General features: G+C 42.8%; 1 long non-coding RNA gene across 1 annotated transcript in view; it reads right to left on the reverse strand.

Annotated features, from left to right (window-relative positions):
• Positions 1-1384: 1384 nt before the first annotated feature.
• The window catches only part of LOC135972504 (uncharacterized), a 163215-nt gene continuing 141318 nt past the window's right edge, over positions 1385-23281 (reverse strand). The window contains exons 3-5 of the long non-coding RNA XR_010588965.1: positions 17378-17506; positions 10629-10661; positions 1385-2122 (exon numbers count right to left, since the gene is read on the reverse strand). This is a non-coding gene — a long non-coding RNA (uncharacterized LOC135972504). The remainder of the gene's footprint in view (positions 2123-10628; positions 10662-17377; positions 17507-23281) is intronic.

Genomic DNA, 23281 nt, shown 5'->3' on the forward strand with positions numbered 1-23281 from the left:
TCAGAATGCTGGTAACACAGGCTCAGAAAGCCAGGGAGAATAGCACACATGCTGAGCCTCAGCCAATCATTGTTCAAGCTTTCTGATTGGCTGAGCCTGGGGCTGGGAGCCAATCAAAAACAAACAGCAACAAGCTACCCTGCTGCCTTGAAGCCAATCAGAAGTGACCCTTCCAGCTCCATACCACGATAACACAACCAGGAAATGATTTCAAGCAAACTTTATGGATATCGAGCATTACAAGGGCAAAACAAACATCGTAGGGGTGAAACGGGTAGTCAATTGAAAAGCGTTGTTAGTGGCATCCAACATAAGTCGGGTGTTATAAGTCTGAGGACTCTCTGTACTGTGTACAGTTCTGGCGTCCACATTTTTAAAAGAATGTTGAAAACTTGGAGAGGGTGATTCAAGGGCAAGGGAAAAACTGCCTTACAATGGGAGATTCAAAGATTTCTGTTCAGCTTATCAAAAAGGAGGTTCCGAGTTGACAATGAGGATACATAAGTAATTTCACAGGAAGAGAATACCTACAACTAAAGTTAACTATTGGAAAAAGTTACCAAACTCTTGATGTCATCAGATTAAGACTGGGTGCCTTTCCAGAAGATATGATTTAGTTATGATGAAATTCCATGGCTTGTGTTATAAAGGAGGTCAGACTAGATAATCTCATGTTCTCTTCTGGCCTTAAAATCTATGTATACCCCTATTTGGAACGCAAACACCCATAAGGAAGGAGGTGAAAGTGCCAACTAGTTATACTGAGCACAGTGCACACTGTCCAAACTGTGTGGACAATGCATCTTGGGCTTAAGTGGTGCATGGGCCATAGGCAGGCACTCTGCACCAGTGTGAAGTTCACTCGCAGTAAGCACATGTGTGCAGGTGCACATTTCACTTCCACACTGTAAAAGGACTTGAGTGGCAGGATCACCTAGTGAGTTTCTTCTGAATGGGGGAAAAAAAGTGCAGTGAAAATACCACTGATCACGTAAGACAGTGGTTCTCAAAGCCAGACTGCTACTTGTTCAGGGAAAGCCCCTGGCGGGCCGGGACAGTTTGTTTACCTGCCGCGTCCGCAGGTTCAGTTGATCGCGGCTCCCATTGGCCGTGGTTCGCTGCTCCAGGCCAATGGGGGCTGCTGGAAGCGGCGGCCAGCACATCCCTTGGCCCACGCCGCTTCCCGCAGCCCCCATTGGCCTGGAGCCTGCAGACGCAGCAGGTAAACAAACTGTCCCGGCCCGCCAGGGGCTTTCCCTGAACAAGCGGCAGACTGGCTTTGAGAACCACTGATGTAAGATATATGGAGAGAACAAAGACTCAAAACCATTAGCATCACTGAAAACAGGTGCAACACCACAGAGTACAAAAGAACAAGTTAAATGACGAGTTGGTCCATGAATGTTCAGTTTAAAAAACTTATTATGAATTTTTCTCATGATATTTGTTACCCTCAAAGTTTCTGGAGTTTGAAGAAAACCTACAGATTGTATCCTGAAGGAATCTTGTAATGTGTTGTCACAGTTGGCTTCCTCTAGATTGTGGAAGACATTCAGGGTTAAGGACCTGAAACTGACATTATAGCTCAATATGAGAAAAAATATATATCAGCAGCTGAGTCAATTTCACGTTGCTTTCCTTGAGGAAAAGCTCATTGGATGAAATTTCACTCTGTTAGTATTGGCTTCCTTCCCTCTGGCACGTTTGTGGTCGATCACTTAAGCTGGTGAGTCCAGGGATGATTCCCATCAACTAACTTGGAAAGCTTTTTAGTTCCTTTTTGTGCTGTTGCTAATCATGCCCCTTCTCTTTCTACAGTTTGCCACTTCAAACAGTTTGTTCCTATTTTCCTTCCTCTAATGCCAGTATCATATATTAGTAGGCTAAATTTTGTCTGATTTAACTGCAGCCCTATTTGCTCAGCAATATCACTAAACCAATATTTTCCCTGCCCATTTACTGATTGTTTTCTTGGTACTCATTCCTGTTCAAGAATCTAGACTGTCAACGTTGATCCATTAGACATGACAAAAGCACCTCACCTTCCTCTGCTGGATCTGGCTCAGGAGACAAGTAATGTGTGTCCGGTGATCTGTGGGAAACTACCAGTGTAAGGAAATGTCTGTAACAAGAATTGGGAAGTGAATAGAGATTTATAAGTGTTCAAATGAAAACCTGAGATTTTCATGAGTATTCAAAAGCATTTGTTAATATGTTTCTGGACAAAAGTTTACAGTTTAATCCACTGAAAAAGAGATGGTAAGACTTTGCTATGACATATGTGAATTTTCCATGACTTAGTGAAATCTAATCATTTTTATAGAGCAATGTTACTTTTCTTTCCCATCCCTCTCACCCATGCACAACAATTTTTGTGATGTTAATTTGGTTTTATCTGATCATTATTTTCTACTTTTCACAGAAACCAGCAACCATCTGAGACGAACCTGCAAATTGTGAAAATATGTTTTGTGCAGTGTTTTGCTAGCAGTGAGCCTTTTTCTGCAGATTTAGTGTGTACCAAATTCAAACATTGATACATAAACTCTGTGGTTAGCTACACACAGAGCAACATCTTCAAGGACTCATCTTTCCTGAAGCATAACTTGAAGCTAAAATAAACGAAATATTGTAAGTCTGAGATATGTTAGATTCACACCAGAAACAGCATTGTAGTATCTTACTGACAAGCAATATCGGTCTGAAGGTAGACCTTTTCTTAGGAAAGAAACTATGTACAGAAATAAGATAACAAAACTTCTCTAGCTGCAGTCTGTGATGAGGCCTCATCTTGTGCTCTTGTTTTGTTTCTATTACCCAAAATGCAGCACAAATGCCTGCATAAAGAGTGTACAGGAAACAGAAAGTGTGGCATCGGTACATTTCCTGGAGGACTTGCTTTACAGGACAGACATTATTACTACCTCTAGGTGGTCACTTCAAATATTTACAGTTTTCACTGAAATTAGAAGAATGGATCATTCTTAGTTGTTCTAAATCAACATAAGTCCATTGATGTCAATGTAGCTCTGCTGATGTACACCATCTGAGAATCTAGTCAAACTATAGCAATTAACTACCTGTTAAGCCCCTGTTCACCTCAGGGGAACACTGGAACTCAGAATGTGATATAACAGGGGTCGGCAACCGACGGCACGCAAGCCGATTTTTGATGGCATGCTGCTGCCTGCCAAGGTCCTGGCCCCACTCAGCCCCCCCACCCACTACTCTCTCCTGTGGCAGAAGCTTGGTGCTGCCGGCAGCCAAGCTCCCCCCTCCCCCGCTTCTTCCCCCAGCATGGTGCTTTCCTGCCCCTCCTCCTTCCTTATGCTGATCAGCTGATCGTCCTTGCCAGGGGGGGGGGGGAGCAGAGCCGCAGCGTGCTTGCTGCTCCGGGGAGGAGACAGAGAAGAGGTGGGGACAGGGTCCTGGGGAAAGGGGTGGGGACGGGGCATATCCCCTCCAGCCCCCTGCCGTGAGCACCCCTACGAGCCGAGCACCCCAGCCCTCTTCCCTGAACCCCCCCCACAGCCCTCTGCCCTGACCCCTGAACCCCCCCCACAGCCCTCTGCCCTGACCCTGCACCCCCACACACACACCCAGCCCTCTGCCCTGACCCCTGCACCCCCTCACACACCTCTAGCCCCCGTTCTGACTCCTGCACCCCCCCACATGCCCAGCCCCCCCACCCCATGCCCTGACTCTTGCACCTCCTCCACATCACCACCCCCACCCTGAGCACCAAACGAGAGCTCCTGCACCCTCCCCCCCACACATTCCCATCTGCACCCCCGGTCTGGGGTCCCAGCTGCCGGCCCCTTGCCAGCCGGGGTCCCGCAGGCCCCACTCAGCCTGCTGCCAAACTAGATGAACAGAACCTCAGGCCGGCAGTGGGCTGAGTGGGCCGGCGGAGTAAGATCAGCATTTTAATTTAATTTTAAATTAAGCTTCTTAAACATTTTGAAAATCTTGTTTACTTTACATACAACAATAGTTTAGTTATATAATATAGACATAGAGAGAGAGCTTCTAAAAAACGTTCAAATGTATTACTGGCACGCGAAACCTTAAATTAGAGTGAATAAGTGAAGACTCGGCACACCACTTCTGAAAGGTTGCCGACCCCTGTAATATAACATGCTTAGTTTGTTGTAGGGTGTTATTGTTTTTGTTTTTTTTGGGGGGGGGGGAGGCGGGGCGGGAGAGAATTGATTCATTTATTTAATGATATGTATCATGCAGTCTGTCACTACTGTTTCCACAAGCCATTGTGGGCTGCTTCATCTACTAACAGAAGATGAAACCCATATGGTATGTGACTGAGCAAAGTTAAAGGGCAAGATAAACAAACAGATAGACAACAGCATATGGTCCAGCATCTCCTCTGATGAATGCATTTTTAAAAAAATGATCATCCCACTGCTAGTTGGCTTTAGCTATAGTAAATTAATTGCTCTCCCACTTTCAATGTAATTTTTAAAAAGTAATGCAACCATGACAAATGCCCATTCCAGCTTCAGAACAGCTGTTGCTCCATTTCTTTGGTGACGGTTGTTAATTGTTCTACAGGCTGTGAAGTAATCAGACTAGAGGGACTTGGAAAACCCCTGACAGATTCGTGAGGAAATGGTGACATACCGGGTGACCTTGCTGCAATTCCTTCCATGATAAGGTTCTCCAAATCAAATCCCATCCATGCATTCCTCTACTCCTGCAAATGCTTACATCAGTCTTTCTAAAACGTGCATGGAGTGACATGAAAAAGGCTGTGATTCCAATGGGACTATTTTACAGTTACTTTAAATCATCCCTTGCATGTAGCAGTTCTGTGCTACCTCCCAGTTTTCTCTGTCTCCCTAATAAACTGCATCTGAGTCACAATCTCTAAACCTTTTTCTCATCTTAACTACAACACAGATGAGATATGGAGAAATTCCTAGTTTGAACTTATTTTCTCACCATTTTTGACAGACTTGGCCTTCATGAAGTCTCAACACAGTATGTTTTCCCAGCTCTTCCTTACTTCCTAGGGCACCGATGCAACATGATGTCTTCCACTGCTGTTTGTTGCCCTAATCTGTATTCTGATACGTTTTTGAGCAATGTTAAAATTCTCTTTGGACTGTCTCTTGCTAATGTTGTATGAGGAGATTTTGGCAATCCAGTAAAGTGCCAGAAAACACTATGGCTTATTGCTGAAAGCCGCCAAGTCATCAGGCTTAGCTTAACCAAGGCAGGAGGGAAGGGGGTTTTGGGTGCCACAGAAAGGGCAGCTTGACCCTGCATCCTTCCTGATAAGAGTTGTGTTGAAGTTGCTGAAACATGCCTTTTAGAAGAGCAGGATGTACCCCAGGAATGTCTATTAGGGCCTCAAAGCTGCAAACTCTGGAAAAACCCACACCTGGTTAATCAATAATCAGAAGAAAAGCTCTTGCTTGACTAATGTATAAAATAAGGGGGGAAAGTTTGAGGTAGGGGACTCGTCAGGACTGGTCTCTCCTTCTGGATGCATCTTGTGTTTCCCACTGGCAGACAGGCTGCCGCTGTGCCACTCAAGAGCCACACGCAGCTTCGGTAATTATCCAGGGTTGGGGGTGTTTTACTAACCTGTTGCGGACGTGTGTAAGTGCTTGAGACTAAGTAAAGTTTAGCTTTTAGTGAAAGCACTCTTGTCTTGTCCTGTTTGTGCCAGCCATCCATCCGTCGGACGGCCATGTCTCCCCTGATTTATTTCCTGACACCACCTCACACAGAGTAAAAGTTAGCAAGAGCTTTGGGTTGAAAGAACCCCAGATAATAATGCAACCTAAACAACTGATGTATTCTGACTTATTACGTTTTGTTGTAAGTAAAGCAAGCCACAGTTAAATAAGAACTGTATGTACCATTTTCATATCAATAAGTATAGAACAACCTCAATTATCTAGATATTACAGGAGACAGCTAATTCAGATAACCAACTTTTCAGATAGTTGAGGAAATGTCTAATGTACAGTAATTAATTGACCAGAAAGGATATGAGCTTATTTTGTGAGAATAAGTGATAATTGAGGTGATACTGTAAGGCTTTTTCTTTTTTCTTTTTTCTTTTTTAGGGGCTTTGAAACCTCTAGGGCAAATTGTTCTGTTTAGTTGTTATAGTATATAATTGGAATCTTACATAATGCCATGCAATATTAAATGAACGATAGAGGGAACAGGTCTAAGTTATTGTGTTCAAAGAAGCATTTGAAGTTGAAAGTCCTCCCCAGTGAGGCATGCTGCAACCCAAGCTGCCGGCAACCTTTACACTGTTGGAAAATCCAGAACTGGCCAAAGGCAACTCGAAAAGGACTGGGGCTGGCCTGGGATGTGATGGGGCCAGGCAGACATGCCAGTTCTCTCTGGATCCTCCCTTCGAGCTACTGTGGAATCCCAGATGGAGCTCAAAGCTGCTCTCATCTGACGGAAGCCATGGAGAATAACTGAAATGGTTCCAGTGGCTACCCTCACCAGATGAACGGTTCGTCTGGTCCAGCTACCCTGGAAAGTACAAGGCTGTGTGACTAACTGTCTGTATCATGATGCTTTGTACTGTGTACATTCCTGCCCACTCTCCACCTTCCCCTGCCTCTCCCTAAAACCTTCATTAGCAGTCAGGCTAGGTTGAATTAGTGGAGAACCCACCAACACAGGAAAATGACCAGAGAAGGAGACCTTCATTCACATACCTTTACATCCTTACATCATACTAGCCACTCATTGACGCTCTTCTCCAAGGAGCTCGCCTCCAGGTCAGACAAACACCCAATTCAACACAAAATCTTAACTTGAATTCAATAACAGCACACATATGTTGCATTCACACATGTCACACACTTGACCAGTGCAAGTCTGTGAACAGTAAGTACATATTAATAGGTAAAGTGTTCACGGAGTAAATGTGCTGTGTTACAGGGAAAGATATAGGTGCTTTCTTTGTACTCCCTTAGTTAGGGTCTGATTTGGCATGGTGTTTTTGCACTGCCTGCAAGATGCAAAGGCCCAGATTTTTAAAGGTACTTAGATGCTGGTGCACTCAGCATAGCAAATCCTACATTTCATTTTCACAACTAATTTAGGCACTCACTTGTCAATGGGATTTAGCCTTCTGAGTGACTAAATCAGTTGTGAAAATGAGATAGTACTGCAATGCCTAAATATATTTAAAATCTGGACCGTGGGTGAAAATCCCACTAAGCACCTATCTTTGGCATCAAAATACCTTTAAAAAACTGGCCCTTAGTAACTCATAGGACACTCAGTACCATTAAGGATCTGATCCGTAGTGTCTGTAAACTGCTTTGAAGATGTAAAGCACTATATGAGTGCCATCATTCTGTATTAGTACTATTCTATTATTAAGAATGCAAACTCAAAATGAGATTTGTGCTGCCTATCTGTACTCCTAAGCTCTTGCCCTAAATTGTGCATACAACATCTTATCAGGATCTTAAAAAGTTCAGGGAGATGCGTTCACCCTTGCTCATTAACATACATACTCCATCCTAGCTGCCCTTTTACTGTCCTTGCGACAGCTCTTTTATCCTCTTCATTCAAACAAAATATGACCTTTAAAACTAGCAGCTGGTGCTGGCTTCTCTTTTAATGAATGATGCTGAGACCACCGTGTTTTTAAGATAAAAGATGAATAATTTTTGCTCCAACTCCCCTGCAATTTCTCACAGACGTTAGTTTATCACACAGAGTTCTGATTTAAAAGCCCTTATGGAAATTTCTTATAGAAATAAATAGGGATGAAACCAATTGGTCTCTTTAGAAATTTGACAGGAAAAATTATTCTAAAACTCTATAGAATTTAATAGATAACATCCCTGTGTAGAGAAATTTTCACATGGCATAGGGCTGCTATAATAGTTCCTATGCCCATCTCCCTCCCAGTTTCCAGTGTAGCGGGGCTAGGAGAAAGGGGGCATGGCCAGGATAAACTACACCCAGCTGATTACTGGCTGCTGACAGCTCCTTAGGGCTGTGGGCAGCTGGACATAAATTAGAGCAACTTCATGGTTACTCCAACTAATCCTGGACTGGCCTCAGGATTGGGGGTGAGGTGGAGTGGAGTGTAAAATGGGTTAAAGTCCTCTTCCAGTCATGCACTGAGCACAATTTAGCCCAACTGGAAGATCTAGCCCTGTAATTTTGTATGCAAGTTACAGTAAACAAAAAATGCACGCGGATGTAATTTGATCGTACAGCCAAAGGAAGTCAGGTCATTTGAAAATTTGGTCCATAATATCCTAGCATTGACACACACAAACTTATGTTGACAAAAGTTATGCAGATACCTCGAGTTGCTTTTAAACCAAAAATAAATCACAATCCAGATCCATTCTCAAGTGTCACCATTTTAAATTTCCCAGAGTTAATGTAGCCTTGGGTTTCATCAAAAATACTTACATTTTCACCTTCTTTCAATAACAAGATTAATTTTAAAATCTACTCTTTAGAGAATGGGGAATTGCATGTATTTAAAAAGCACAATTATTATTGTCACTAATGCAGTTCAGGAGTGGTATGTACTTACACAGGGAAGCGAGTATGATCATATTAAATCAATATATTTTTCACTTGATTATTCTTTTGTGTTTGTCATATAAATTGGAAGGAGGGAAATAATTTTCTCTGCTGGAGCATAAAACAAATTAGACATAATGGCACATAAAAAGCAAACCATAATCACCCTCTTGAAAACTAATGCATTTTATGGGATATGTAGCCATTAAGGCAGTCACAACATTTTAAACCTACTCCACTTCAACACTCCCTCAATGTATTCCCTTTCTGATGGCAGCATTCTGTGAAGCTGGCACTGATAATTAAATAAATAGTATGGTGGAAATCCTAAACTTATCTTCCATGGCAATATGCCAGGCTTTTTTCTTCTTTTGTCTAGCAAATTAAAGTATCATTGTGTTTCTTCCACCTGTCGCTGGGAAATGTATTTCACTGACTTTTTTTATTCATTTCAGAGCCTTTTGGATAGGCTTTTATATGCAGCGTGTCTGTTTTCCTTTTATACTGCATGCATGGATGTGTATAAGCAGACGCAGAATGGTGGTTTGGTGGTGTATAAAGGATCTATTGACTTGTGTTTGTGATGACCACAATAATAAAGTGGTGAAGCCAAATAATGCCTTATGCAAGTCATCTCACAAAAGCACCAATAAAACCTTTACATCATTCCTCCCATCACATATTCCAGGTATGTCCATGCTTCACTGAACAAATATTTCACATTATTTCTGTACTATTTTTTGTGTCCTTTCACCTGTACGATTAAGCCATCTACTGCCCCAGGGTTCTTCTTCCTTCCCCCCATCCCCACCACAGTAACAAGGATTTTGGTACTCTAGACCTATGGGCTAGAACCTAATATCTCTATTGTCTTCAATGGAGCTCTCTCATAGACACAACACAGATTCCCATTTCAGTTAATGAGATGCTGTGAGGAAATAACACACCTCCCTCACGGATCGTTTGGCAAGATCAGAAATAAGGCCCTCGTTGTGCAAAACGCATGCTTAACTTTATGAACATTAGTAGTCATGTTGATTTCCATTTCTTATGCATATACATAAAGATCTGCAGGACTGGGCCTGGCTTGCTTGGATTCCAAGGGTGAAATCCTGGCTCAATTCAAGTTGATGGGAATTTTGCTATTTTATTTCAGTGGGGTCAGGATTCCATCCCAACAGAACACACCTCTGGAAAAAACCCAGTCTATTCTAACTAGCACATTTTGGAAACATCTACAAAGTGATCTGAAATAGTGATTTTATCCATAATGATGATGATGATGATAACAACAACAACAACATTACATTAGGGTCTACTTCAAAGCCTATTTAAACCAATTGAAGACTTTCCATTGAGTTCACTGGGATTTGGATCAGACCCTTAGGCCCTATCTACACAACAAAGTGGGCCCCCTTTAATTATAGGGACATAGTTAAAGCAGTACAGCATCCCTAGTGTTGACACAGTTCTATTAGAATGGCCTTTTCCTATATGGGAAGGGGAGTGAACTATACCAGCATAACTGCCTCCACATTAGAGGTTGTATGGAAATAATTACATCAGTAAAAAAGAAAAAAATATCACCTCTGTAACCAACAGAGTTATACCAGTGTATAGACAATCTGTGTCTAGACTAGGCCTTAGAAAAACAAAATGTAAATCAAGTAAAATGAAGTAATTTTGGAATCATAGGGATGAGATACCAACAGAGAAAGGACCATCACATTCTTCCGGTTTGGTGGTTATTGTATTTGTTAAGCTTCTTAGTTTAAATGTGGAAGACGATCACCTGCATAGAATAGTGTGACAGAATCCCAGCTTGCAGCATAGCTGGATCAGGATTTTGTTAATCTCTTTATCTGATAAGAGATAAGGGGGGAAATTTTCAGGCTGCAAAGAAATTTGGGAATTTGAAGGTAAAAAGATTTATAGCTTTCCTAACCTGAATCCTATCACTCAAAATGGAAGGAGAGACTTTACTCTGATAAAACAAGGTTTTACAGAGGAAAGATCTAGAGCTGCCCTTTTTATTCCCTGCTAAATTTAGATTGAAATATCAAGATGAAACCTACCTTTGCTGGCATGTAACATCTGCAACTCGTTTTCTGAAAGAAGATTAAAGAGGACAAGGTAAGACTCGCTGACAACTTTGACATAGGCTTTGATAATGATTGACTGTGAAATTTTGCCTTCTCTTATGCTATTGAGTTACCCAGGTGTTAGTTGAATTTTTGCAGTGTACAATCTTTACCTTAAATAAAAGGTTCCACTTTTTGTATTATTATGAACAATAAAGTATAAAAATGTTTAAAAGCACTCCGAAGCGAAGTATGTTAGAATGCCATTTAAGACAACCTGCAGGCTACACTTTTACAAAGAGTGTTTTTAATTCTTTCAATCTGCTATTCTTTTGGAATAAGCTACTGTAAGTATCTTCTTCCTTACTCATCTCCCACCATGGTAACAGAGGAAACATTTTCACATCACTATAATTACTGGGCTAGAACCTCAGCTGGGGTAAATTGGTGGAGCACTATTTAATCTAAAAGGTGAAAGGGAATATGGGGCCAAGGTGGCTGAAGGGAATATGGGGCCAAGGTGGTTTTAAGATCATATTTGTGCCCAATCCTGGGCTGCTCTGAGGACTGGAGTGGCCCTTGGCATAATTTAGAGAGCACTGGAAGCTTCTCGTGGCTGCCCTATGGGTTGCCATGGGAATATCTGCAGCATTACATGCTAGGACCCTGCTCCTGACACATACCCTCCCGCCCCCATCCCAGGCATATTCCCTACTCCAAGGGCTTGTGAGAGGGGTCCTCAAAAGGCAGGCTTAAGGCTCTCTTCTGAATTGCCTACATCAGGGAAGTCCCCTCCCTAGCAGATACTGGGTTTTTAGGACCCTTTACACTGCTCTGGTCTTTTTCCCTGGCATAAAGTAGCCAGAGTAAGGGTAAGGATCTCACTGTGATTAAGCAGAATACAGGAGAGGTGGTGAAAAGTACATGAGAAAAAAGAGTTTATTTATTGCATGTATCTGCGCCACATCTGTGTATATATAATAGGTGTGTTAAATGTGAGAGAGCAGGTGAGTGAATTTTGCAAATAAACTCTGAAAATGCTCATTTGACTATTAAAGCAAACACCCTTCATGTTTGTGCCGTGTGTGCACCTTCATTTCTGTTTGGTTGTTTTTGATGCGTTCCGCATATACTACAGTGAACACATTTAGTGGCAGGCTGAAATTTCATATTGTGAAAGAATGTTATTAAATATTCAAGGAATCAAATTTTGGATGTATGCTTGTGACTAAAGTGGGGCAAAACTTTTCAAAGTTTGGTGACAACATTTTGCTGTGCAAAATGAAACATTTTAGTGAAGTATGTGCAGACATTTCACTTAGTTTTTTGACCTGCTTTGAGTTTATTATTTTTAATGAAAGGTTGTTCAAACCTGTTGAAATTTCAAATTTTGACCAACAATATGCCCAAAAATTGTGTTTTCAGGACCACTTCTATTCACAAGCATTCACACTGGGAATCTAATTCTAAAAAGCACAGGTGAGATTTTCAAAAATGCCTACGTGACTTAGCAGCACAAGTTCTGATTTTCAAAGTGACATTCGCTCCTACATCATTTTTTGAAAATCTCACCTTATATTCATTTAACCAGAGAATGTACATGTCCCATATCAGTAGGACACTTTGTAGGCACAGGAATCTACAGTACTTACATGGAGCTCCTTGAGGGGTGGGAGGTTAAAAGGAGGTAGGTGGTCAAGTCTGGGCCCCACTGATCTTAATGGGAGTTTGCCACTGATTTTAGCGGGCTGGCATGTCACCCCTCAAGGTCTGAATATTAAATAGTTGTAAAGAATGGTTTAAAAGATCAAATGGTACTCCTGGAAGCTGTTCTGTGAATAATCTTGAATCGCAAATGAAACTCAGAAGAGCCGTAATTAGCTGGCAGAGAATTTACTAAAAAAAAAGGAACAACATTCTCAAATACACTTTTCACTATGAATTATTTGTGCAGCTTAGATAGATAGATGCATATAATTTTCTAGAATCGTGTGTGTCAGTTTAATTTTACTTCATTTATTTTCTTTGATTTTGTGTTTTGGTTGGCCATAACTATATATTTCAAAGGTTGCCTTTGTGTAAATGTTTTATACCAGTCTCATGCAGGCAATTTCACCATGGCTCCATTGGACAGCTATATCCTTCTACAGTGCTGGATTGAGCAAATCTTAGGTACCGAATTGTACTTTCATTGTAATGGGAGAACAAGGCAGATTTATCTCCATATTTCCTTCTTATTCATTACTGTCTTGTATTCTGTCTCCCACTGGTGTTTTTTTTTAATGCATGGTCCAGCCACAGGAGTGATGCATTTGACTGTTTCATAACCCCTTCTCCCAGAGATTTCACTGGCCCTGGGCCTGGAATCCTACACACCAGCCTTGAACTTATGCCTGTGAGTTCACAACACAGCAAAGGGAAAACGCGAGACTGGGTTTGCTTTCAGAAATGGTACTTTTCAGGGGGTGATTCAGTTAGAGGTATATTAGCTTTTGGGTACATTAGTTTTCTTTATTACCACGCAGGTCGTCTTTGTTCACAACTCAGCTGCCCCACATCATTAAAGCAATACAGTATCTTGATTAATTTGCCTTTTTTTTTTTTTAACAAATATATCATAAAATGTCATCCAGCAACAAAAAAGAAAAGTATAGTGGGAGTATGGTCAGTACCCTGGGTTTATGCACTAGTCTTTCATCACTGGAGAATTGGTTATAAATGTATCTGAGCCGTTAACTTCAGTGAGACTAGACAAAGGTAAGACCATCAAGATTTGACCCACATTTTAGCATCAGAAGATGTTTGTGTAACTCTTCTGCCAGTCAGAGCTGGCAGCAACAAGGGCCGGGCTCAGTATCTAGGGGTTCCTTTTCAACAATACAATACAAAACCAGCTTAAGCCCCCACCCAGTGACCTGGGATAATTACACACCACCCTCTGGGTGCCCCTAAGAGGCAATATTTCCCCTCTCACAAGCTGAGTCTGAGTGAAGCAAAAACTTTTAATAAAAGGAGGAAGGTGACTCGGTATTAATTTGGGGAAACATTGGAAACAGGGCTCATAAACATAAACCATGAGCAAAAACCCCAAGTAAGTTGGGCAGTGTCCTTTTCCCCTCAAGTTTCTTAAGTCCAGCAACCCAAAAGTTCCTTTAATATGCCTGTCGCTTCTCTGCACCCCACTCACAGTTGCTGTCCTTGGACAGTGCAGACCCAGAGTTCAAACGTGTATCTGCAGCGTTCACCTCCCACCCTGGGTGGAAGGGGGGATCAAAAGTCACTTTACTCGCTCCACTTCCCCGGCACTCATTCGTCGGCCCTCTCTGCAGGGCTCTGCTCTGGCCCTCTCCGTCAGCCGCCCTGCTGGCCGCTCACCGCACCTCTCTGCCAGCCACCCTGCTGGCCGCATCTCTCCGCCAACCACCCTGCTGGCCGCTCGCCGCGCCTCTCCGCCAGCCACCCTGCTGGCTGCTGGCTGCACCTCTCCGCCAGCCATCCTGCTGGCCACTCGCCCAGATGTCATTAAGGCCTACCACTTAACACAGCTCTCAGGGATTTCAGCTGTTAGTGAGGGAGCCTCACTGCTGGTGCACACTGGGCAGTCTCTTGCATCAGAGACACTGTCCCAAAGCAGGTCTAATACTTAGATCTATGTATCTGTAAGCAGAGTCAGGATGAGCTCTACCCTGATATCTGGTGGTGAATTATGGCGAGTGTGGAAAAAAACTCCAGGGGCTGATCTTGTTTGCATAGGCACACCCACCCGTCTGGCATGAGACAACAGCAACTGAAAGTGGTTACTTTGGCTGGTGTGGGGTCCCCAGTTTTTCTGTTATTAGGGCAGGAAGAATAAAGTTTTGTTACCCTGATTCTGTGAATCAAGGCTAGTGGAACTGTTGTATGATGGAAGGACTCACCATTAACTAAGTAGCACTCACTTGACAAGGGGCCTGGGTTACAAAACCTAGTGAATTGAGAGAGGCTGAGAACAGGTATTTGTACCTGGTGGTGTGGGCCCCTTTTGTGAGCCTGAAACACCAATTGTACCTCCTCCTCGCTCCACTGTTGAACGTCAGAGCTAACTTTGATTCCATTAGGAGTCTAGTTACACGCTGCTGAGCTGAATTCACTTTGGGCCAATAATGCACCAGCACTGGGGCTCTTCTACTACTAGCTGAAATCACTAAGAGCTGAAATCACAAAAGAGCTAAAGTTACTAAGAGCTGAGATCACCGAGTGCTGTGTTAACTAGCAGGGGAGCCTGAAGCTATATTGCTAAGCGGCTGGTGGAGCAGTTTGCGGGGACAGTAGGAGCGACCCAAGGAACGGCGAGTGGAGCGGAGCCATTTGTGGGGACGGCTGGAGCGGCTCACGGGTTGGTGAGCGGAGTGGAGCGGCTCGTGGTGAAGGCTGCGGCGGAACCCCACGGAGAGGCGGCCAGTCAGCCTTGGATCACGTAAGGTGCCACTTAACACCCTGCGCACCCCCCCTTTGAACTCTGGGGCTGCACTGACCAGGGACAGAGACGTTGGGGGTTGTTGGACTTTTAGGACTTTGGTGATTCTTGGGTTGCTGGACCCAAGAGACTTTGGGTGATTTTTGGGTTGCTGGTTTCAAGAACCAATGGGAAAGGACACGGTCCAATTTGCTGGGGTGGGTCTTCGCTCATGGTTTGGTCTATGAACTCTAGTTGTGGTGTTTTCCCAATTTAATGCTATGTCGTTTACCTCATGTTATTAAACATTTTCTGCTACACCGAGACTCTGTGGTTGCAAGAGGGGAAGTATTGCCTCTTCGAAGCACCCAGGGGTGTGTGTAAGATTTTCCCAGGTCACTGGGTGGGGGCTCGAGCTGGTTTTGTGTTATGCTGTTGGGAGGGGACCCCTATGTACTGAACCTAGCCCTTGCTGCTATCAACTCGGCCTGGCAGAAGGGTTATATATCAGTGATTTCAGCTGTGCAGCATGTAACAAGACTCTCAATTGAGCTAAATGGCTCTGTTATTACACAGTGGAGAGAGGAAGGGTCATATGGTGTTTGGGGCCCTTTGGCAGTGCCCACACCACCAGGTATCTGTCCCCACCCTCTCTGAACTCACAGGAACCCATGTTCCTTGCCTAGCAAGTGCCGTTTAGTTGAGGGTGAGTCCCTCAATTGGGATATGCCAAGTACAGTTCTGCTGCCCTGGATTCACACAACAAAGATAACAACCCTTTATTACTCCTGCTCCAATAACAAGGAGACTAAAAATCCCACACCAGCCACAAGTGACCATTTGAGCAAGCAATCCCCTCATGCTGAGCACCTAGGAAGGGTGGGTGTGCCCATGCAAATGTGATCAGCTCCTGAAGTCTTCTTCCACAGGGTTTATTTGGGGGGGGGAGGAGGCACGGGGGGATTAAATCACTCCTAGACTAACCTGATAAAGCAAGTTTTTCAACAAATTTATTTGCCAAGACACAAACCCCTGGAAATCGGCTTATAATGGAAATAGCATCAATACCCTTAACCTTAGCAGCAATAAGAGGATAAAACTCTGGCTTCAAAAAGATTTACAGTTTTCTTTATACAAACTTCTTAATCCATGTTCCCAATAAATAACTTTGGGCTAAATTCAGTTATTTAAATATAATATATATCCAGGGACATTAGGGACCTGAAATTAGATGTTTCTGGCTTCCCCACTCTTGCACTAGCTCCTGTGGAATGGAAACCAGGCATATTTCAGTGGGTTTTGCAATATTAGTCTGTCATAGCGGTCTAGAAGTCTCTGTGCAGGAGTCAGATCACCGTGCTTTTTATTTTGCTTTTATTTATGTTGTTTGCAGAGGGATGGGGCAAACAGAATGAAGAAACAAAATTGGAAATAACACTTAAGAAATTCACTTTGGGGTATTCCTTAGAGATGGGCCAGAACCAAATACACAGATGCAAACATCTCCATACTCTGGTGAGTTTCAGAACTGAGTCTGGTTCTGAATCCCATCTTCACTCTTACCCCTTGTGGACTAATTCAAAACCTCGGATCCAAACATCTCCTAATTTGGGGATGTTTGGGTCTTAATTTGGATCCAAACTTTGTGGCTCAGACCTATCTCTGGCATTATTACACTGCTTCTGCAAGTCTTCCTCATAAGAGCAGTCCCATGGCTTTTTATTGACTCTTAAGGGACACATAAGAATGGCCGTACTGGATCAGACCAAAGGTCTATCTAGCCCAGTATCCTGTCTTCCAATAGCGGCCAATGCCAGGTGCTTCAGAGGGAATGAACAGAACAGGTAATCATGAAGTCATCCATCCTGTTGCCCATTCCCAGCTTCTGTCAAACATGAGAAAGGTTTACAGGATTGGATCCTGAGGTTGCACTCCAAAACTAGTAGACCAGTGTATCATCAGACAAAGGGAAATTAGGAACTCTGAGTTCCTGTCCAGGAGTCCTTGCATTCACTACTTCCTGTAAAAGAAGGAAGTGTGTAGATTGCTCTTCCCTTGCAATGTTCCAGTTAGTAGTTAGACATTTACTTTTTGGCTGCTGTGGTGTCACTTTAATTCCTGTTTCATTTCTACCCCCCTCCACACACATTTAAATCTGAGGATTTTTTTTTTTTAAGATGCTGCTGCAAATTATATTGAACAAAGATAAAAAAAAAATCTAGCACTCCTCCACTGAGGCCTAATTAATTTCCACTTAAAAATCTACATAATACATATCCAGTGCTCCCACATGAGAAATGATACTCACCACTAGTGTCATCTTATTATACTTGCTGTATAATAATAGCCTCCTTACGCACAGAGTATTTTGTATTTACGATGTATCAGCTAAATCTTTTTATGTCATTGACAGAATGTGGGCAGAGTGTTGTTCCATCTGTTGAAGACAAAAATATACACGTACTGAGCGTATTCATACTTATTTGTGTTTGTGTTATAATAACCTTACATTAAGTGTAATGCCCAAAAGAACAGCTCTTGGGATGTACAGGTATTATGTGCTATAGCTGAGCAGTCTATCCTGGATTCAGGAAGAAATCGAAAGGCTTGATCCTTTTCCTCAAGGTTTGAGTAATTCCAGTTCAGTTTATATTTGGGATTGAATTGAACTGTTTTAACCTAGTTGCTGAGGTCAAAATTGGGCCCAAAGACAGAACACTAAGGGCAAGAGTCTAACCTGAGTGACTTGAAGTATGCGATACTTAGGGGCAACATCGTGACTGTACCCTCCTTCACCATCAAGTATTCTGGCTAATTTCTCCTGGGGGTCCCCTTGATGGGCAATGCTGCAGCTGGTACTCTGACACTTTTTGAGGGTATATAGCGTCCTTCCTGCTACACAACTTAGTGACTCTGCCACCTGGCGTGCAATGGGAGAGACTGGCCTTCCCCATCCTCTCCTGGTTCCATGTGGGCTGTAACTGAGAGCAGGGATTATAATAATTCAATGGCAAAAACTATGTTAAGACAGAATTAAGATTGCTTGGCAGTCTGTAGTCCCCTTGGAGAACATTAAGTTGAGCAAAACACAAACTTCTGAAAACCAGAAAATGTACAGTTAACGTTGCCCATGCAACTTAACTCTGCCCTCTTTCAGCAATGCTTCAATATGCCCCATTAACAGAGACCTTTACTCTGTCAAGCCTACAATTGCTAAAATGTACAAGCTCTTCACTTCCTTTTATAACCCATTCTCTCACCCACAAGATCCCATCCATATCTAGGTGCCCACACCACAAGCAGGGAAGGCATCTCCCTGAAGTCTCCATTCCTGGTATACAAATATTTCTACTGCCATTACTTTCCCCTCTGCCCCATACCCAACACAATTTATATGCAGTGCTTGGAGCAAAGGACAACTATGTTACAATGGAATGGTTTTCCTGGTCGTGTTTCAGAATGGTTGGAGGGTCGAGTTCGTGGAAGGGCTTGCAAGAATAATCACAGATTGGGTGTTTTAGCATAATGTGGACTGTTTTATGTTTGAAAGATCCTCTGACCCCTCACCAACAGATATCCCTCATCTCTGAGAAACAGTGAGGTGTCAGAGCTTGTAGCGTTTCTATGCCATGCAGTATACATTTTCTGCTCAGTAGAACAATGACATTGGCACATTCCTTTGAACCACCCAGGCAAGCATGAAATGGCAGCACAGAAACCATTTCGTGTTTTAGTTTCTTCATTGGCGCATGCACACTGTAATTCTTTCAGCCTGCACGTGTATACAAACAAAGAAGTGAACACATTCTTAAATATCGTTCTCAATATGGGTCCTCCAAAGATTTAGTGGATGCCATGTAATACCTTGGGTAAAACTTGACTCACTGCAGCCCCAAATCCCTCAACCTCTATTCCCCTTCTCCATCACCCTCTAACACTCTTCCCCTCCAGGGAGCATTCATATGCTTAACTTTATCCCCAAATACTTTGATTACTTTCCCCCCCAAAATAAAATTCCCACCCAAGAATCACAAATGGTAGCAACCTCCAGCCTCCTTGTCCAAAACTCCTTTTTTCTTAAGTGAGGACTTATGATTAATTTATCCTTAGTTAGGTTAGTTAAAGGGTGAAATCACAGCCATCAATCTCAATGAGGTATGTGATTCATCTGGTCATTAGTTCCCCTTATTTTAAACAGTACAAGACAACAGAAGGAAACCATGTTGGGGGAAGGATCTATAACTTTGGGAACCCCTCATTTTTCAATTAAAAATGACTTTTTATTTTGACATTTACTTTACACACACACACACACACACACACACACACACACACACACACACACAGATTATAGATAAGATATAGCTATATATTAAAAGATTAAACCCACCTGAAAAACTAAAAGAAACATTTCATTCAACCCAATTTTATTATTTTATTTTTCATTTTGCAGAAAAAGTTCAGATTTTTTTTCATTTTGAGGCCACTCAAAACTCCTCCCCCCACCACACACAAAATTTTCAGTCAAACCAGCTAACTGAAAAAATAGCTATTTGATAGTTCTAGCAAGACTAGAACCTATTGAGTAGTAAATGTTTCTAAATTGAGTAGATATTTTTAAAGATATGTAAGTGAGGCTGGCCATTACTGTCAAGTCAATGGGAGTTGATGGCACTCAGCACCGAGAAGGAGGTGCTCAGTTTCTTGCAGGATTGGGCCAATTTACAACAGTGTAGCATATCTACACTATGATTTTTCAGTGGTGCAGCTACATCAGAGTAAGTACAGTGATGGTAAAAGCTTCGGGTGTAATTCTAGCCATGTTGAAGTCAATGGGAGTTTTGCAATAACTTCAGTGTGACTAGGATTTCATCGCTAGCATAGGCAAGGCCCTTTTTTTTATTTTGTAAGGGAGATTGAAAACGTGTGGATGTCATTTTTAAACAGTTCAGTTTAGATCAATTGCCACCATTACAACAGTTAGAGGGACAAAGACAGTAAGGACCAGATTTACATGAGCCCTGCATGTTAAGTGCTGAGGATTTTTGAAATCCGCATGAGTTAAGTGCCTCATGAAATTCATGAGTGCCAAAATGGGAGCTGCTGGGCACCAAGAACATTTGAAAATATCACTCCATTTGTGAGTGCTGAACAGCTGAAAATCTAGACCAGAACTCTTTTTGAAAATCTGTCCCAAACCCCTGTAAGAGTCCACTTGTGCAAGGTCATAGATTCCAAGGCCAAAAGGGACCGTTGTGATCATCTAGTCTGACCTCCTGTATAACAGGCCACAGAATTCCCCCCAAAACATCCGGTCTTGGTCTGGAGAGCCCTCATGGTTTCCAACTCTTAGAAAGGAATGTTCTTGTCTGGAACAGGATTGTTGGAGCTATGCCTATGTAACAGCTGCTACACCGGTATTTAAATAAACAAAGAGGAGTTAGCCACATGTAATTCATTGGCCAACAATAAGGGCTGGGTTCAATATATCTAAGGTCCCTCTTGACAACTGAACTAGTGCAACCTTCACCTCAAAACCTGGGAAAACTAAATACACCCTCACTGGGTGTCCTTGATAGTTAGAACTTCCCCCTTGCAAGTACTCCAAGACTGTGTACAAACAAGGAAATCTTTCTTATGGGAAAGGGAACACAGCTATAAAGAAAAACCCAGCAACTGAATATATATGCATATAGAGTAAAATATCCCCTCACCTCCAATAACTGGCAGCAGTCCATCCAACTCTCTTCCAACCCACCAGTGAGAATGTTCACAGATAATAGTGCCTTGGCTTCACTACCTCACTCATCTCCCAAACCCTGCTCATGATTTGGATCAGCAAGTAGTAGCAGTCCAGGTGTCTCTTTGTGGGTCTGTCTGCAGGCTTGACTGGTCCTACCTGGAGACACCATCACCAAATCCAGCCTAGTGATTCGGGTTCATTAAGGTGCTGGTTATGCAGGGGCCTCATCAAACCCCACTCAACTCTGCTGCTCTCCTATCAGTCATATGCCACTGCAATGTCCTCAGCCTGTGTTGTCTCTTGCAGCCACGTCCCCATGGGAGAAGAGCAAAGAGCACTTAGGACCCTGCAGCAGAGTCTTAGCTTCTTGGAAACAAAGTCTTTGCCACAAAATAAAAACTCGTTCACGATCCACCCTACCAAACTTCTCTGGGAGCCCAGTGCTCTCCCAAATCCTAGTTCATATGCACCCCAAGTACCTCTCAAGGAACTGTAGCTAGGTAACCTATGCAAATAAAGCTGTCCATTGCTACAACAGAGGGGAGCAAAGAGCTCTTTTCTCTTAGTCATTTCTGACCATAAGGCTTAGACAAAAACCTATTAGCCTATCCTTACTGTTCACCTTTTATCAATGTCATCAAATACATAGCACCAATGGGACAGAAATAGAGTTGCTAGGGTCAACTATGTCTTAATTTTTACTCTCCGGATCGGTGGGTAGTGATCGATCTATCGGGGATCGATTTATCGCGTCTAGTGTAGATGCGATAAATCAATCCCCGATTGCCCTGCCATCGACTCCGGAACTCCACCATGGCAAGAGGCGGAAGCGGAGTCGACAGGGGAGCGGCGGCCATCAATCCTGCACCACGAGGACACGAAGTAAGTGATTCTAATTCGATCTATTCTCGTAGCTGAAGTTGCGTATCTTAGATCGATCCCTCCGCCCCCCCCCCCCCCCCCCCGCCAGTGTAGACCAGGCCTTAACATCACATGTGCCAGTATTACTCCAAGCATATTGCAGCTCTGGCTCAATTTAATGCTATTGACACCGATTTGTATACACTAGCAGCACACACCCAAATTAATCAGAAGGGAATGTAAAAATAGACGATGTTGGTTCTATATTAGTCCATTACTATCAAAACACAAAATAGTTATGTCAGGTGCCACCAGGTGGTAATGTAATATTTAGTCAGAGTTCCTTAGTGTGTGAGTGAGTTTTGACTCTTGGGAAGACATTAGCTGTATGCTTGTTAGTTTTGGGTTATGCAATGATTTTTGTATGGCAGAGAGGGAGGTGTGCAAGCAGCAGGGGAGTTTGCCCTCTGGCTTTGGCTCTGTTTAGAGTCAATTCTTGAAGCAGAGTGGCAACCAGGAATTGGTACTGGGCTGAGACTCCTGGAAGAAGGGATTGTTCTGCATGTTCTTTGGCCATCTCATTTCAGAACAGATGTATACGTGCACACAAAGGTAGTTACACTCAAAGTGTTCCCAAACTCTGAGTCACTGATTTCTCGCTCAATGGGTGGGAAGTCAACCTACAAAGCTAGGACATGTGCTACTATTTGGCAGAGGGATGAAATAATGGATGTCAGAATGGTACATTGGTGTCAGAAGGATGGGGAACAATGTATGTAACATTTTTCCTTTGTGCCACTCCTACCACTAGTGTATTGCCTGCCTTATGAGAAATGTAATCCTATCTGGCTCCTAAACAGGAATAATCCAAAATACAGATAAACATGTGAAAAAATGCATAATTGTTTCTTGCAGTGGGGTTAGGGTCCTTCTAAACAGTCTCTCAGTCCATTCAGATGTATCTAGGATCCTTTAGACAGAGAGGCCAGATGAACATAGTCTACTGTTACCAAATGCTCTTCTGTCTGCTGCCTCCATTTATACACCAGCTGTTTGTTTTACCTATGGTTATAATGCAGACATCACCGTTTACTTGTTTCCATTGTCCTGCTGAGCTTGCTTTAGCGGCTGTTTAATATCAGGGAGGCTGTCAGGCATGTGCTGTGATGTATACATAAAAGATGAGGCAGTGCTTAAACAGTTTCCTGTCCTTTATTTCTATTCTATATCAGTTTTTATACCACCCTCATCACCGTAATATCTGAGCACTTTCCTTTTGTGCATTAAGCGACATGACTAACATCTGTTATGTGTGGTTCGTTCTCATTCATACTCTCCCAGGGGGGAAATTGTATGTGCAGTGTAGTTGTTTATTTTGGTAGGATTTTCTTTGCTTCAAATGCACACAATGGGATATGATACCATTCCAAAAGTCTCTCTTGCAGGGTCAACCCCAGTTTGATACAGGCTCAAATGCCCGGTCTATACAAGGGAATTTTAGTAAAATATTCCCCCACCAGTAGTATCACCGGAAGGATTTTTCTTCTATATTCCCAAATACGGGCAAGACCAAGGGGTCTAATTATGCCCTCACTGTCACCAGTTTTA

Source organism: Chrysemys picta, chromosome 6 (genome assembly GCF_011386835.1).
Source record: "Chrysemys picta bellii isolate R12L10 chromosome 6, ASM1138683v2, whole genome shotgun sequence".
Taxonomy (NCBI): Eukaryota; Metazoa; Chordata; order Testudines; family Emydidae; genus Chrysemys; species Chrysemys picta.